The 15432-nt window shown below is 37.0% G+C and overlaps 1 long non-coding RNA gene across 3 annotated transcripts in view; it reads left to right on the top strand.

The window, feature by feature from the left end:
- The window catches only part of LOC118024323, a 90223-nt gene extending 74791 nt beyond the window's left edge, over positions 1-15432 (top strand). For 2 of the 3 annotated variants that reach the window (XR_004683076.1, XR_004683078.1), the window contains one exon: positions 7709-9159. This is a non-coding gene — a long non-coding RNA (uncharacterized LOC118024323). Of the gene's footprint in view, positions 1-7708; positions 9160-13472 lie in introns of those variants that run through there. The other variant, XR_004683077.1, reaches the window with a different exon arrangement.

Genomic DNA, 15432 nt, shown 5'->3' on the forward strand with positions numbered 1-15432 from the left:
AAATCTTCAGGGTGATATTTCTCTTATTTCATCCTACAGTATTCATACTTAGGCTTTTTTTTTTTAATATTTTTTACATTTTTATTTGTTTAAAATCACGGTTAAGACCAGAGACTTTATAGCTAGACTGCCTGTGTTTAAATCATAGCTTCACTACTTACCACCATATAATTGAACAAATTGCTCCAAAGTGCACTCTCTTTGCCTCAGTCTCCTCATCAGAAGAATGGGGATATTTGTACTCACCTCATAGAGTTTTAAAGGGATTAGTGATTAAATATTTCTAAGTGGGAGGGGTAGTACCGGTCACATGGTAACTTTTTAGTAACTTTTATTATTATCATTAACTTTATCAACCATCAAATGAACAAGACTATATCCAGACTCAGCATTTTGATTGAATAGATTGACCCTTTGCTTGTCATTTGTTTGCTGAGCAAAACTTAACCTCAGGGCTGTAGCTGAAGAACTAGATGATGTGCAGAACTCCTAACATCTCTATGAACAATTACAATCCATCTTGTGCTGTGTCTTCTCCTGAGTTTTATTTGTGGGTTTCACTGCCAACGGGTTTAACCTTTCACTGCCAGCCCATGCTCCCCTTGCTCCTCTCTCTCTTATTATACAGGCAGTATTGGAGTTTCTGTTTCTAGAAGAACATACAAGGTGAGTGGGCTGAGGAGGGAAGGACGAGAGAAGAGCATCAGCTACAATCATTCTTGGTCAGTGTAGGCCCTGCTTCTCTGCCTGAGCCTGGGGGTGTGTGGATCAGTTTCACTATCTCTCCAACATCTCTTATTCTGTCAAGGCTGGTCTATTTCATGAGATGAAGATGCAAGGGCACCAGTTGGTTAATACACTCAACTCTGACTTCCAATTATTGAAAATTCCTTCCAGATCCAAGGCCTTAGGTTTTCTGTCAATCTTAGTTTATAAGGTCATAAATTTGCATCTTTTCTGTCTTTACATCGTTCTTTTAGTGGGAGTTTGGGAGAAGCTTTGTACAGGACTTCTAGACAGAGGCCATTTTTAAACCAGAAACTTTGTTCATCTAATTGCCAAGTTTATTTGGCTCTTGTTTTCATTCAACCTAAAAATCTCGATGTGAACATTATCCAAGAATAACTCCTCCTTAAGTAAATATAGTATGTTATTGAATAAGAAGCACATCGAATTTTAAACTAAGAATTCTAAAGTTTCCAGAAAACAGGTTACACTCTCCTGCAGTTTTTTTCTGGGGGGCGGGGTAGTAAGTGACTTGTGACCCTCAAATGAAAACAAATTCTAAGATCTCAGTGGTGATAGTTGGGTATTATTTTTGTTTAAGAAGTTTGAATATTGTAGATATAAGACTCTTATAACACAAGGAATATTATTAAATATTTGCATGTCTCCAGATTATGTTTTTTTCTTTCCTTTTTTTTTTCTTTTTTTGGAGCTAGAGTTTGAGTCAATAAGAGATGGAAAGATATTTCTTCCTGGCTGAAAAATAAAATTCGAAAATAGGTATTTTGAACTTGTGCAATTTTTATTTCCTAAATCTGTCACTAACCAGGGAATCATTTTGTGTGTGTGTGTGTGTGTGTGATTGGCTGTTATTTATGAATAAGTTATATTTTATGAAATTTTAATTTTGCAAAATATTATTTGACATGTTTCTTTGGAGTGCTGTTTATGCTGATCCCGTACTTATCAAATTACTCATGAAGGGACAACTTTATGCACACAAAAAAAACACTTTTGTAAACGTTCATAAGTTGTTTAAAAGAAAAGCTGACCCCCTAATAATTCCAACCCGTTCATCTAAATAAGTGATAGAGTGTGGAATCCTGTCTGTTGAGCAGGCTACTTGGTGGTCCTGGTTACCAGTATTTCCCCAGTGACAAACGAATCACCTGGAAAAATAGATGTATTGAGAGGTACATATTTGTTAAACCCAACTCAGAAATGTGACCATTTGCAAGGAAGCAAACAAATGCTAACGAATTGATGAGTCCAATCAAATTCAGTGAGTAATTTAGATATATTTTAAAAAGCAATGACATATAACGTTGACTAAAAACAGCATTGTCATCAAAACAAAAACATAACAACCACCCTTGCAATTTGACTGATTGGAAAATAAACTCCAACTTTTTAATGACTTGGTTCAGTTTTATCAAGAACCGCTTCATTATACCTATTGTGACATATTGCACATTTATAGAACTCCCATCTCTGAAACTGAATTGGACAGGATCTAACAGATTTATTTCTAAAAGGGTATAATTGTGTTTGTTTACTGGTAATAAAAGTGATTGAAACAGTTTTGGAGTTTTGAGAAGGCCATTAATGTGTTTCCCCATTTCATTAATAGTTTCTGTGTGAGTGCCAGGCTCATTACACCATCTTGTGAGAGCATCTTCACCAGATCCCTCTTAGGTAGGGTTAATACACTAATCGACTTTCTCAATCAAAAAATTTGCTGATCCATCTCTCTGTACCTTTGCACTTTTGATTCTCATTTGGAATTGTATTTATCTGTCCCTTTGGTAATAATTATATCTAAAGTTTTTCTCCTATATGAACTTTTACTCTCGTTAATCACCTTGTCTACATTGCTACTTTAATTCTCATTCTTTGGTGTTATTCTGGGAATTATCCTAATTTCCATGAGATAGAACACAGCTTTGAAAGTGTTTTTAGGTAGTACTTTTGTATGCAAACTTTTTTTTTACACAGTGGTCATACTTTCTAAGCCAATAAAAAAAGCATTTATATACTTGGGCAACTATAAGTGTATTTCTCAGAACAATAAGGGAGTATATCTGAAATTGGAATGTGTTGGGAAATCTGGACTGTGTACTCACCATAATTACAAGGTTTGGTCACAGAGAACAAAGCGGTTGACTGACCAACAGGCTTGTAAACCATCCTATTATTTGCATTAGTTTCTGCTTGGAATCTGTTGATAGAGGCTATAGCTCCTGGAAGAAACAATGTTTAATGTGGATTCAATGTTAGAACAAAAAGTAATTTTTTATAAATAATTTTCAAGCTGTAGAAATACCTCAGAATCTTGTTCTTCCTTTTTTTTTTTTTTAACTATCACACACCTACCATGTTCTGTGTAATTTGCTAAGTACTGGAGATTTGGCGATGGATGAAACAGAAAGCACTAACTTACCCTGTGTCATTTTAAGTGTCTTAGAAAGTCTTAGTGGAAAATTGGATCAAAAATAATCTCTGAATTCCATACTTACCATGAAATTCGAAGTCTAAAAATGCATTTTTTAAAGATGATATATTGGAAAGTGAGAGTTAAATTATAGAAGGCAATAATTGGGATGTAATAATTTATATCAGAAATGATACATATGTTAAAGAGTAGCATTTTGACAGATGTAAAATTGTATCAGAAATTTAATAATAATAATACACTAAGAATTATATAAGACAAAGGAAAATGCTGAATCAAATTTTTCTTGGATAAGAGTCTAGGTCAGCCATTGGTCATTCCTTGGTTTCCCTTCTCTAGCAATAGAAATCATTCTCCATTCTGTTGAAATTTGTAAGGATGACTTGAAACATTGTAGACTGATGAAGTGTACAGCTAGTTTTCTCCACTCTTCCTCTTTTCCTTTCCCTTAGATTTTCTTATTTGGCCCCAAACAAGTGGTTTGTCATTGATGCTTTCCTTGTATTCATTGTCATTGAAATAGTGGTATTAAGGATAATATTTCTTAAATGATATCATACTTTTATTACCCTTGTTCTTTTCTTCAAGCAACTCTAGAAATCATTAGTTACATGATGGAAGAGCTGAACACCATCCCTATGGAAAAAGTTATTCCAAAGTCTTGGCTCCACCAGCTGCTGCCTACACACAGAATTTCTGACCACAATACACATGAAGAGATAAGAATATTAACATATTTGGGGCGCCAGGGTGGCTCAGTAGGTTAAGCATCTGCCTTTGGCTTGGGTCATGATCTCAGGATCCTGGGATTGAGCCCTGTGTCAGGCTTCCTGCTCAGCAGGGAGTCTGCTTCTCCCTTTCCTTGTCCCTTCTGCCCTTCCCCCCAACCCTGCTCATGCTCGCTCACTTTCTCTCTCTCAAATAAATAAAATCTTTGAAAAAAAGAATATTAGCATGTTTAATCAAAGGCATGCACTTTTCAACCTAAAATACTCAATGCAAGATAGCTTGGAAAGAATAACATTTTACACACACACACACACACACTGCAAAAACCAACTGTGACCCCTATCTTGGGACCTTAGAGACTGTCATTTATGTCAGTATAATTAAATCTTCAAATCATGGGGGAGTGGTGTCATTATGGTGGGCACTGGCTGTGTGAAGCTAAGCTTCTTTAAATAACAAAGTAGAAGTAATTCATAATAGGACCATGGAATGATGATTTTGTCTCATGCTGGTCTGACAAATAAAGTGGTTTCTCTTGGAAAATATTGGGGACAAAAAATCTAATTCCAATGTGGACCATAATATTTTAGATGTATTGTTCTACGGAAAAGCAATACTAGTTAGATAAATTAGCATAGTGATATGATTTGAGTCTCTCCCTGTTTTCATTTGTGCTTCTGGAATGGGGATGGCTCCATCTGATATTTTTGTTATGAGGGGATATTAGCTTTTTCTCCTCATGCCTCTTTTATAGTCCTGGGGAGGAGGACATTTCACTTCCCTAAGCACCAAGTTTCAAGTGAGTACTGCAAAGTATACACTATAAAAAATGCAATGACTTAATTGATTAGTGAGGTGGTCTTTTCTATTCCTTTGCCAAAGTAAGCTCAGAATAATAAATCTTATGGAACATAATGCATCAACAGCTCTATCCCATAATAACAAACCCAAACCTTTGTAACTTAGAAAGATGGTGTGAGAGAATGTTTGTCTCTTACATTTTATCATCAATCTTTTCATCTTTATTAGAGCTGATGCCGCAGAGTACAAAGTTGAGTGGAAAGTACAGATTATCCATGGATCTCACTGAAGTTAATGAGTTTAATCTACTTTCTGTCAAGCTTGACTCAAGTTGTTAATTAGGAGGCAAATTGGCCAATTTAATTTCCCCCTTCTTACCTGCCCCCCATTTTCTGCTCTCTGGAATATAAATAATCATGGATTAGGCAAAAGGTCAAGAAGAAAAATAAGGAAAGGGGCTTGAATATTTTAGAGACTATAAGATGTTGAATGAGCAAAAAATAAATTATCTACCTAATTTTTTCAGTGACTATCAAATTTCTCATAAAGACAAGCCCTCTTAAAAGGGAAACAACAAAATCAAAGCTCAAAATCAGGGGAGTTTAGCTGTAATTTTCCAGAAATTAATTTTCATTTTTTTTTCATCTTCCATATAGTGACATATTAGATGCTTCACTTTTAGGTTAAATATATTTTTGTAATTTCCCACTTAATCTGTTCCAAATAGTTACAATGTGTAGGTCTGGGTAGCTAATTGCTTTTCTTGATTCCCTTTCAGATTTTCAAACAATGTTTACAATGAATCACTTTTTTTTTTTTTTTTTTGCTGTCACTTGTTTGTTCTACTTTGCTTTTAATGCCCCTTCCTTAGATGTCTCAGCCAAGAGCTGCATCATATTGACACCAACTTAACTCTCATGAATGCAAGTTGGTTTTCCAACCCATTAGTGCCCTCCACCAGTCAAGTGTTGGACCGCTAGAAATGAAGAAGCAGAACTTTGGTTTACATATGTTGACATGAACAACTCAGTTGCACCCGTTATGAGAGTAACTGCTTAGCTCATGATGAGTGAATAGGTCATCCAACAAGAAACAGAAAACACAGAAATGGGCCCTCTATGGGAGCAGGGTAGCAAGGTGCTGACAGTTTAATGAATGACTTGTCTGTTATGACAGTGGGACACCTTGCAATGCCAAGTGCAAATATTTGAAAGAATATGCAATGCAGGAAATGTATATATGTTCTATATATAGGACACTTAGATTGCCTGTATCACTAACAGATGGGCAGAGTTTGAGAAATCTTATTTTATAATGTGCAACATCACCCTTGTCAGATATACTTTGAGATCTAAGGATAAATGGAGCATGACACTCAGAGTAAAATGGGAATTCCACTGTATGTACTTTGGGACCGGGGGCCTTAGGGTAGATGAGATCAGCATAGAATAGTGCCCATATTTTTTACAGCCCCAACTCTGATCTCATTTATGATTTAATTGTACACAGCTCTAAGCACCATGTGAGATGAAATGGGTAAGGAGATCATTTCGAGAGAAGACTTTAAATAAAATTAAATAGTGAAAGCATGACTAAGGAGCCAACTGATCAGAGTAATAAGAGGTTCACTTCCTCTTTCTGATTAGGAGATTGCCTACATCAATGCCGAAGAGCAATAAAATATCCGAGCTCTGAAAAAATGGCATTATTTTTCAATGGACTCAGAGTTATAACTCAGATAATTTTTAATTAAATCAGCATAGGTAGATGACTGACTGATAGGTCTTCAAATAGATCCTGAGACACTCATCCATACTCGCATGCATTCTTGAAAATACATTTGCTACCCATAATAAATAATCACAGAGACAAGGAATTAGACTCACCAACTGCAGAGATTAATGGTCATTTTAGAGTCTGATGGGTTGAAAGTGTACGCATGGTAGATTAGTGTGTGTGGTATTTTCTATTAAAGAAGTAAAGCAGGGGATGGGCAACACCTGAAACCTGTAGATAGCCACACTGTTGAATTTCTTTTTTTTTTTTTTTAAAGATTTTATTTATTTATTTGAGAGAGAGAATGAGACAGAGAGAGAGAGCACGAGATGGGGGAGGGTCAGAGGGAGAAGCAGACTCCCTGCCGAGCAGGGAGCCCGATGCAGGACCCGATCCAGGGACTCCAGGATCATGACCTGAGCCGAAGGCAGTCGCTTAACCAACTGAGCCACCCAGGCGCCCCCACACTGTTGAATTTCATTAATGCTAACTCATTAGCCAGATTAAGCCATAGTGAAGTCTCCCTCTTGGCTCATCATTACGTGCATTCCCATTCATTATTCATCAGTTTTACTGGCAAATGGCTCAGTACCAACTGCTTTGCTGAATGTTCTAGTTAATGGCATATCGCCTTCAGAAATGTACTGTATCAAAGCCCTAAAAGCAAATCTATGGATTGCTGTTCTTAGCTTTCCATTCATTCTCTGGCAACTCTCCCAGCAAAACTGGATTCTCAGAGCCTTGCTAAGACAGCATTTCTTCCTAGGCACGAAAACAATTCTGTAGGAATAAAGGGCCCAAGCCAATAAGAACTCACATGAAGCTGGCAAAATATAGGTCCTTTACAGCTGGTTAGACTGCTTTGTCTGTGTAGCCAGGTCTCAATATCTGGTGTAAACTACTTGGCTGAGGCAAGAGAGTAATATATCTGGCTTTCAAATCATCAGAGCACCATCATTTGGCCTATTGAATTGATCCAATTAGACAAGGGATCTCAATACTATTGGAACATAGCTATTATAACTTGCTGCAAAATAGTATGTCCCTTTAGTGCAGGCTAAGTGGTCTGCTAAATGTTTATTTCTCTTAGTCAGTTCTACAATATTTTTTGATAAAGAACTTAGCTGTTTATAAAAATGAAAATATAATTAAGCACATAAAAATTGTATGTGAAAAAATTTGCCTCTGCACTTTCTCACTATCTGTGATCTCCTCTTTCCACAGGAACAGCTCTACCACTGCACTACTTATGCTCTCCCCATTGGAGCCATTCTGGATGCTTCCCTCCTCTATCTATCCTGGTGGGTTTACCTGATCAGCCTCTGAACACTGCCAGTTGTGTACAACTATTGCCCCCTCAAATTCACCCTTCCTTTCCAGTCCATCTGCTTTCATTCCAGGTCAGGTCTTCATAATCAGCGAGTTAACATTATATACGGTAGCTTCATGGAACCATGTCTCGAAACCCTAGTTGGAGAAGAATGCGTTAGAAGTCTCTTTCCTTTTGCAGTTAAGCCAGATGAGGATGTAAATCGTATAAATGTAAACTCTATGACAGGTGAGCAGGGTGATGGCTCTTCCCTTGATGGAAGTCTGTTGACTCTCAAAATATGGCAGCAGCTGGGTACTAGAAAATGGAGGTGAGCTGTAGAGATATGTTAGAGACACCCAGAAACAGATCCTCCCACTCAGTGTCCTCATCTAGTAATAGAGGCTTGTCTTTGAAAACTCTAGAAAAACTTACTAAATGCTTCAGCCCAAAAGGAAAAAAAATAAAAAGTATACGGACAAGGTCAAGTGACAGGCAATGCGTTTTGTAACACGTATGACAAGGAAAGAGCTAATTTTCTTAGCATGGAATATTCCACCAAGTCAGTCAGGGAAACCAAACCTTCCAGTGGAAATATTGTCAAGGGACAGGAACAGATAGCTCCTAGGGGTTTAAAGAGAAATTAAATTTAAATATGATGAAATGTTCAAATTTTAAAATAAAACTATATGTGTTTACATAATTAGGTTCATAAAGACCAGAAAGTGTAAGATCAAAGGGAATGTGGAGAACCGTACTCACATACATATATGGAGGGAATAGAGACCCTTTGCCAGTACAATTTGCCCAAAGTTATCAAATTCTACAGAAGCATATTCTGATAAAGAATTCCATTCTTAGAGTCTTGGTTATAGATTAGATGTGTGCAGATATGTAGGTGCAAGAAGGCAGCTATGTCATTGTTTATGAAGGTAAAGGACCCAGAAACAATGTTTAAGTGTGGTAAGAGGGGGTTAGTGAACAAATACTGGTAGTTCCATCCAATGGAGTAATAGGGAGCTACGGCTGTCAGAAAAGAATGAGGAGGGTCTGTATACTTCCATATGGACCAACTTCCAAGACAAAGTGAAAATGCAGAGTGAAAGAGAATGTGTACCAAATCCTAGTTGTGTGAAAAAGGAAGGTTATACACATGTTGGCATATACCCATATTATCTATAGATTTTTACATAAAACCTTTGTAGTTGTGATTGTGTCTGAGGTGGGGAAATAGGAGACTGAGAATCACTAGCAGACAGAAAACATGATTTGCACTGAATACTTACTTGTTCCCTTAGGGTTTTTCAATTTTGCATAAATTAATCTTTTAAAAATAAAAATATGTATGTTATGTATATATATGTAGATGAGATATTGTGTATAATATATACTCATTATATATAATATATAAGTATACATATCACATAAATAAATATCTACATTATACACACACACACACATACACACAACTATCTGGAATAATTCATCTAGGGATTAGGAAGAAAAAATCTGATCAGAAAAATGTACCAGAAGATGGTGATGACTAACATTTGGCTAATTTTCTACTCCCTCAAATCCAGTCAGTTGGAAATTTTCATTTAAAAACAAAACAGTCTCTAATTAATAGAAATTTAAGCTAGAGGAGATGATGGGTTTCCTTGGTTGGAGGGAAACTTCTGTGCTTGATATATTCTGCCTCATCTCTGAAAACCCCGAGATGAACAGGTAAGTGAGGTTTTGATTCTTTACTTTTATTTTTTGTTACTGATTTTGATGCGTTTCTTCCCTTCAGCTCTTTTCCTATTCCCAAGGAAGATTTGTCCACTAATCAACTTCTCTTCTATTGGCTTCCTGCTTTGATTCAGTGAGCATTCCAGTATTGCTTCATTATAAAAAGGGGTCAGATGGAATTACAAAAAGATAGGGGCCAACCTTCATACATACTACTGTCATTTCATGGTGGCTGCACTCATCAAATGGCTAGCTTGAGTCAATTCCGCAAGTTGCCCCTAGAACATGGATGCCTAATTTGTATAAAACCATACTTTTCAGGGTGTACTCTTCCCACCTTACAGCCTAAAGTGCTGTCCCATAAAGCAATTAGTACTCTTCTCCCTCTCCCCCCCCCCCCATCCCTCTTTTTCAAAACTAGTTTGTACCAAATGCACATGACAATTAGAATCTCCACAGTATCTGGATATTCAACCAAATGACTTTCATGGCTCTTGTTATAAGTTTTGGACCCAATGTGCTCTGCCTTCATTTATCTCATCCCTCCTTTATTCAGTTCCTTATTCTGATATGCATAATTCCTTCCATCAGGCTCGTTTTTACCTCACCCACCATAATTCATCTTCTTTCCAGTGAACTGCACGCTTTAGAGCCCCAATGCCATCAATCACAATTGACCTGCATCTTCAAGCTTTCAGAGAAAGAGTTCTCCACCTTTTTGTAACCAAAGTAAACCAAAGCCTGGTAAGATGGCTTCTCCCTTAGGCTCATCCTCTTTCAGGCCTGGGAAGCACTGTAGCAAATGTCCTAGTCCTCATTACCCACTTCAGTATTTCTTCAGGTCATTATATCTGTAATTAGCCCTCTCTCTCATCCTCCATACCTCCAATCCCTAAACCTTCATCCCTTTCCCTAAGCCATCTCTACTCACCTCTCTCACTTGATATCTTGCTCTTTGCTCACTAACTTCTTCAGCTTCCTGCCCTCTGCCCACACAGTGAATTGCATCTGTGCCCCTTCTTCTCTGTCTCGGAAGGACTGGATCCCCTTCTACACACCAGACTTATGCACACACCTTTGCTTTCCATCCCATTTCTTTCTGAGTTCGAGAAGACCTCAGGGACTTGGTTCCATTACTAGAGTGTCTCATTCGCAATGTCTCTTCTTCTGTGGCCCTTTTGCTTCTATTTGCTTAAACAAACAAATGAACAAACCAAGCCAAAACAACAATAAAACACATGGGGAGGGGGGCGGACTTCTTTAACTTTTGGGTCTCCAGTTATTTGAGCCAGAAATCAACCCTTCCCACTGTTTCTCTGCTTGTTTAAGCACACCATCAGTTCCTTTTCCATTCCTATAAGCCAGTACTTCTCAACGTTGAAAGCATTCCTAGGGATCCTGATTGGGCAGATCTGAGGTGTGGCCACGGTGTCTGCATTTCTAAGAAGCTCCTGCTTCTGCTGCTCCCTGGATCACCCATGGTGTGGAAGACTAGAGATGCTTCTAACACACTTGGTGAGATTTCAGGAGCAAATTTCAAAAGAAGGCACACGATTATTTTCCATAGCTTTTATCCAATGGCTTGGAGAGAGCAATCTAATCTTAACATTGATAATGCAATCACCATCGTTTCATTGATGTAGGTACTAGATTAGGTTTATTTACCTACCTTAAGTCATTGATCTTTATAATACTTGGAGTATAGATGAGGAAACTGGAGTTTAAAGAGGTTGGATGACTTGCTTGTGTGCCAAACTGACAAAAAAGAAAAATGGTTCCCATGAGAGACGATGGACTCTGAAAAACAAACTGAGGGTTCTAGAGGGGAGGAGGGTGGGAGGATGGGTTAGCCTGGTGGTGGGTATTGAGGAGGGCACATTCTGCATGGAGCACTGGGTGTTATGCACAAACAATGAATCATGGAACACTTCATCTAAAACTAATGATGTAATGTATGGGGATTAACATAAGAATAAAAAAATAAATAAATAAATAAATAAATTTTTAAAAAAAGAAAAATGGTTCCAATCACCATTGTTAGAATAATTAGTGTCCATGCCTCTTAAAATATTTTGAATTTATACTCTGATTTCCCTTTTATTTATTACCTACTTTCTTATCCTATTTTTAAAAAGATTTATTTATTTATTTTAGGGGTGGAGGGGCAGGGGGAAAGGGAGAGAAAGAATCCCAAACAGACTCCACACTGAGCACAGAGCCTGAAGCAAGGCTCAGTCCTAAACCCTGAGATCATGACCTGAGCCAGAGGCTGAGCCACCCAAGCACCCCTTTTCTTGTCCTATTTTGTCCCTCTTCACCAACATGACTGGGTGTTAGGAAGTAACTTTTGTCTTTAGAGAAAAAAAAGTTCTATTTCTCTACAGAACAGAAACACAGGGAACAGAGCATTTAACTTGACAATCCCCTTATAAATAAATAACGAAATAATAAAATTTCGTTCTGAGATCAGGCTGATGAGGTTTGAAACATGGCTTTGCCTCCCAGTTTGTGATCAAATTATGTAACTTCTCTGTACCTCATTTCTTGAAAAGACAGGGAAATACTAAAATTTTTCTCATAGGTTGTGACAAAGATGAAATGAAATAAAGCCTCTTATAAAATAAGCTAGCACCTGGCAAATGATTAATGCATGTCAGGAATTACTATTTGTATTACCATTAATGTTATTATTGCTATTATTATTATGGATTTTAAAAAATTTATTCCTGAGATGATGACGGTGATTATCCTACTGAGACTGAAAGATATAATTCAGCCAAATGATCTATCATTTTGGTTTGCTAGTTCTGTCCACAGACTGAGTCTGCAGAACTCCCCTGATGCTTGAAATTCTGCAGACCAATTTCTCCTCCATCTCTTAATCCTCTCCACGAAGATAGAGCAGTTAATGAATTAGCTTGATCTATCTCCTTAAGCTTTACTGTCATCAGCAAATTACCCTAAAGAATATTATAAATGGACTTTACAAATTAGAAATCATGACCTTAAATTACTTCCTTCCTCCCTCTATTCTCTCATTTCAAAAATTTGCAAATCTACTACCCATCAATTTAGCTCTGGCAGACAAAATTTAATCAGGCATTTCTTATACAGAATTGTATACAAAAACTCTTTAGTAGGACTTGTAGTTTTGTTTGCTGGGATTATCCAATGACTTCAACTGTAACAATTATTTAAAGAAAAAAAAAACGACCTTGATCATCCTGCCATCCGAGGATTATTATAGGATTAGAGTTACTGATATTTTGAATCTCTGTGATTCTTGTTGATTTCATTTGGTAAATTGCCTGAATTGATATAACTGATGGACTAACATTAATTTTCCACCTAACTGTACAAAGAGGATTTATATATGTCCCAGAAATATTTTTAATACTTATATAGATATAAAGTTTAGCAATGGTTCTATTAACAAAGCAGAAAGGTGCTTTCTTTATACTGACACAGTGAAATAAGTTCATATTTTCTTTAACAGATGATAAATTTATAAAGCTGGGATTGACCTTGAAAGTAATGAAATAAAAGACTAATTTTTTTTTTTCCATTCAGTGAGCTTTAGAAAGTTAAGTGTCTTGCCCACTATCATGGAGGGACAGTTAGGATAAAAATAGCAGATCAATTTCTTTTTCACTGGAGGAACAACACTTCTGAATGAATGCCAACATTTAATTTGACTTCATATTAGCTATTATCTACAATTTGGGATAAAATTAACTTAGCAACGGAATGCATAATTACCATATGTCATTTGATTTTAATAAAAATGTGGTTTATATTATTGTTTTGCCAGGATGTGTTTTGTTTACAGCCTTCTTAGTTCACGTAAGACTCCCTATACAAATAGTTGCACAAGAAATGCTATTTCTACTCTGTCATAACCTAGTCCTCCCTCTGACTCAGATTTCAAATGCTTTTGCTTCTGTTAAGTTTCCTCTGCATGAACACCATGAAGAGTAGAGGCTGCGTCTGGTTAAAGATGGAAAGAAGATCACATGCATACACTATCCTGCCTTCCAGATGCCTCAGTATAATAATTTCAGGGAATAAAGGAGAGAAAAGCAAACCCCACAAGAATAAAGAGAAAGTATTAAGACAAATGATGTTAGAATGATAGCCATGTTCCTGCAGTTGACTGTTGGAGGTGCACTCTCCGGAGTGAGTAAACCAAATGGGATCTGGCCTGGGAGACACCATTTGACAACGAGGACTTCATGTGGAAAACAGACGTTGATGACGAGTTTACATTGTGAATGTTTAGACTCCCAGCTTTCCACCTCACCAGCTCCCAGGATGCTGGCAGCAAGTTTGTATTAACTCAATCCTGCTGCATAACAGGATAAAAACAAAACAAGACAAAGCAAACAATGTTAGCATTTCAATTAAAATATAGATTGAGATCAATAAAGTTTTTCTGTAAGCGGTCAGGTAGTAAATATGATGGAGTTTGTGAGTCATGTATCATCTGTTGCATATTCTTCTTTGGCGGTTGCTGACTTTTACAATCCTTTACAAACTTGAAAAGCTGTTCTTAGCTAACTGGCTGTAAAAAAAATAGGCTGCAGGCCAGATGTGGCCCAGATTTGAACTGTAGTATGCCAACTCTTGGTATAGAGGATCACAGGTGCCATTTATCCTGCATCTATAACAAATAATGCAAAAATATGAACAAGGTGTATATTCTACCTGTGAAGTACAGGTAAAATAAACTCCAGACATCTAACTGTGAACACACAGAATATGAAGGAACTAAGTCCCACAGGAAGCTCACTTCTTGGGTGAGCAATGATCAAAAGCTGTTTCTTCCCACAGGCCCTTGTCCATAACTGGGCACCTGCTGGTAGAGCATCGTGTCTGGGCAGAGGGTATCTGCTAGAGTAAAGGGAAATCTAGAGACAATTTAGCAGCCACATAGACTGGCAAGACCTATTTGAATCTAGTGAAGTCCTAAAATCAAAACTGATCCTCTTTACCCATTGGATCACAACCACAAGATTTTTCTCAGTGGGAGTGAAGGGTATGGTTTGTGTTTGGCTAGAAAGGCATAGAGAAACCTCTAGTACATAATATAAAACCATGGGGAAAGAGAAAAAAAGCAGGGAAGAGAAGTCACCCCGCATTGACTAAGATATTGCAATCAGCTAGCAGGACTTTGAAATAACTAGTATAAGTGTATTAAAGGAGAGAGAAAAGTATGTACACAATGAAGGAAAAGATGGATGGAAAATTTCAATAGAGAAAAGGAACTTTTTAAAAAAGCATTAAATGGAAACTCTAGAATCGAAAAAAAATCCTTAAGAGCTGATAAACTTAACAACAAACTAGACACTGCATTAGAAGAGATCAGTGAACTGAAACACAGATGAGGAGAAATAATCTAAACTGAAGAGCAGGGAGAAAAATGTGTTAACAACAACGACAAAGAAAACCAAAACCAAAAAAAACGGAACCAATGTGAGAGACATAGGATAATAATAAACAGTGTGATAGATACGTAATTGAAGATACAAAGGAACAAGAAAGAAGAGAAAGCAAGAGCTATTTTATTTTATTTTATTTTATTTTTTTGAGGGGCAACTATTTTTATTTCCAATACACAGATATGAAAAATGAGTCTCAGAGAAGCTACATAACATGCCTTGGTTCACAAAGCTCATAAGTAGCAAGTGGCCTAATGAATTTGAATCCATCCCCAGCAATTCCACTCCTAGATATGTATAAACCAGAAATGTGTACATGAGCTCACCAAAAGATTAGGACAAGCTGTTCACAACAGCTCTATTTATAATAGCCGATCCAGAAACTTTCCCCATGTCCTTTAGGAGAATGGGTAAATTCTGCAAAAATCATATCATGGAATGAAAGCAAGAGCTATGTTAAAGTTGACTTT

Source organism: Mirounga leonina, unplaced genomic scaffold, assembly GCF_011800145.1.
Source record: "Mirounga leonina isolate KUSES-001 unplaced genomic scaffold, KU_Mleo_1.0 Mir_197, whole genome shotgun sequence".
Lineage (NCBI taxonomy): Eukaryota > Metazoa > Chordata > Mammalia > Carnivora > Phocidae > Mirounga > Mirounga leonina.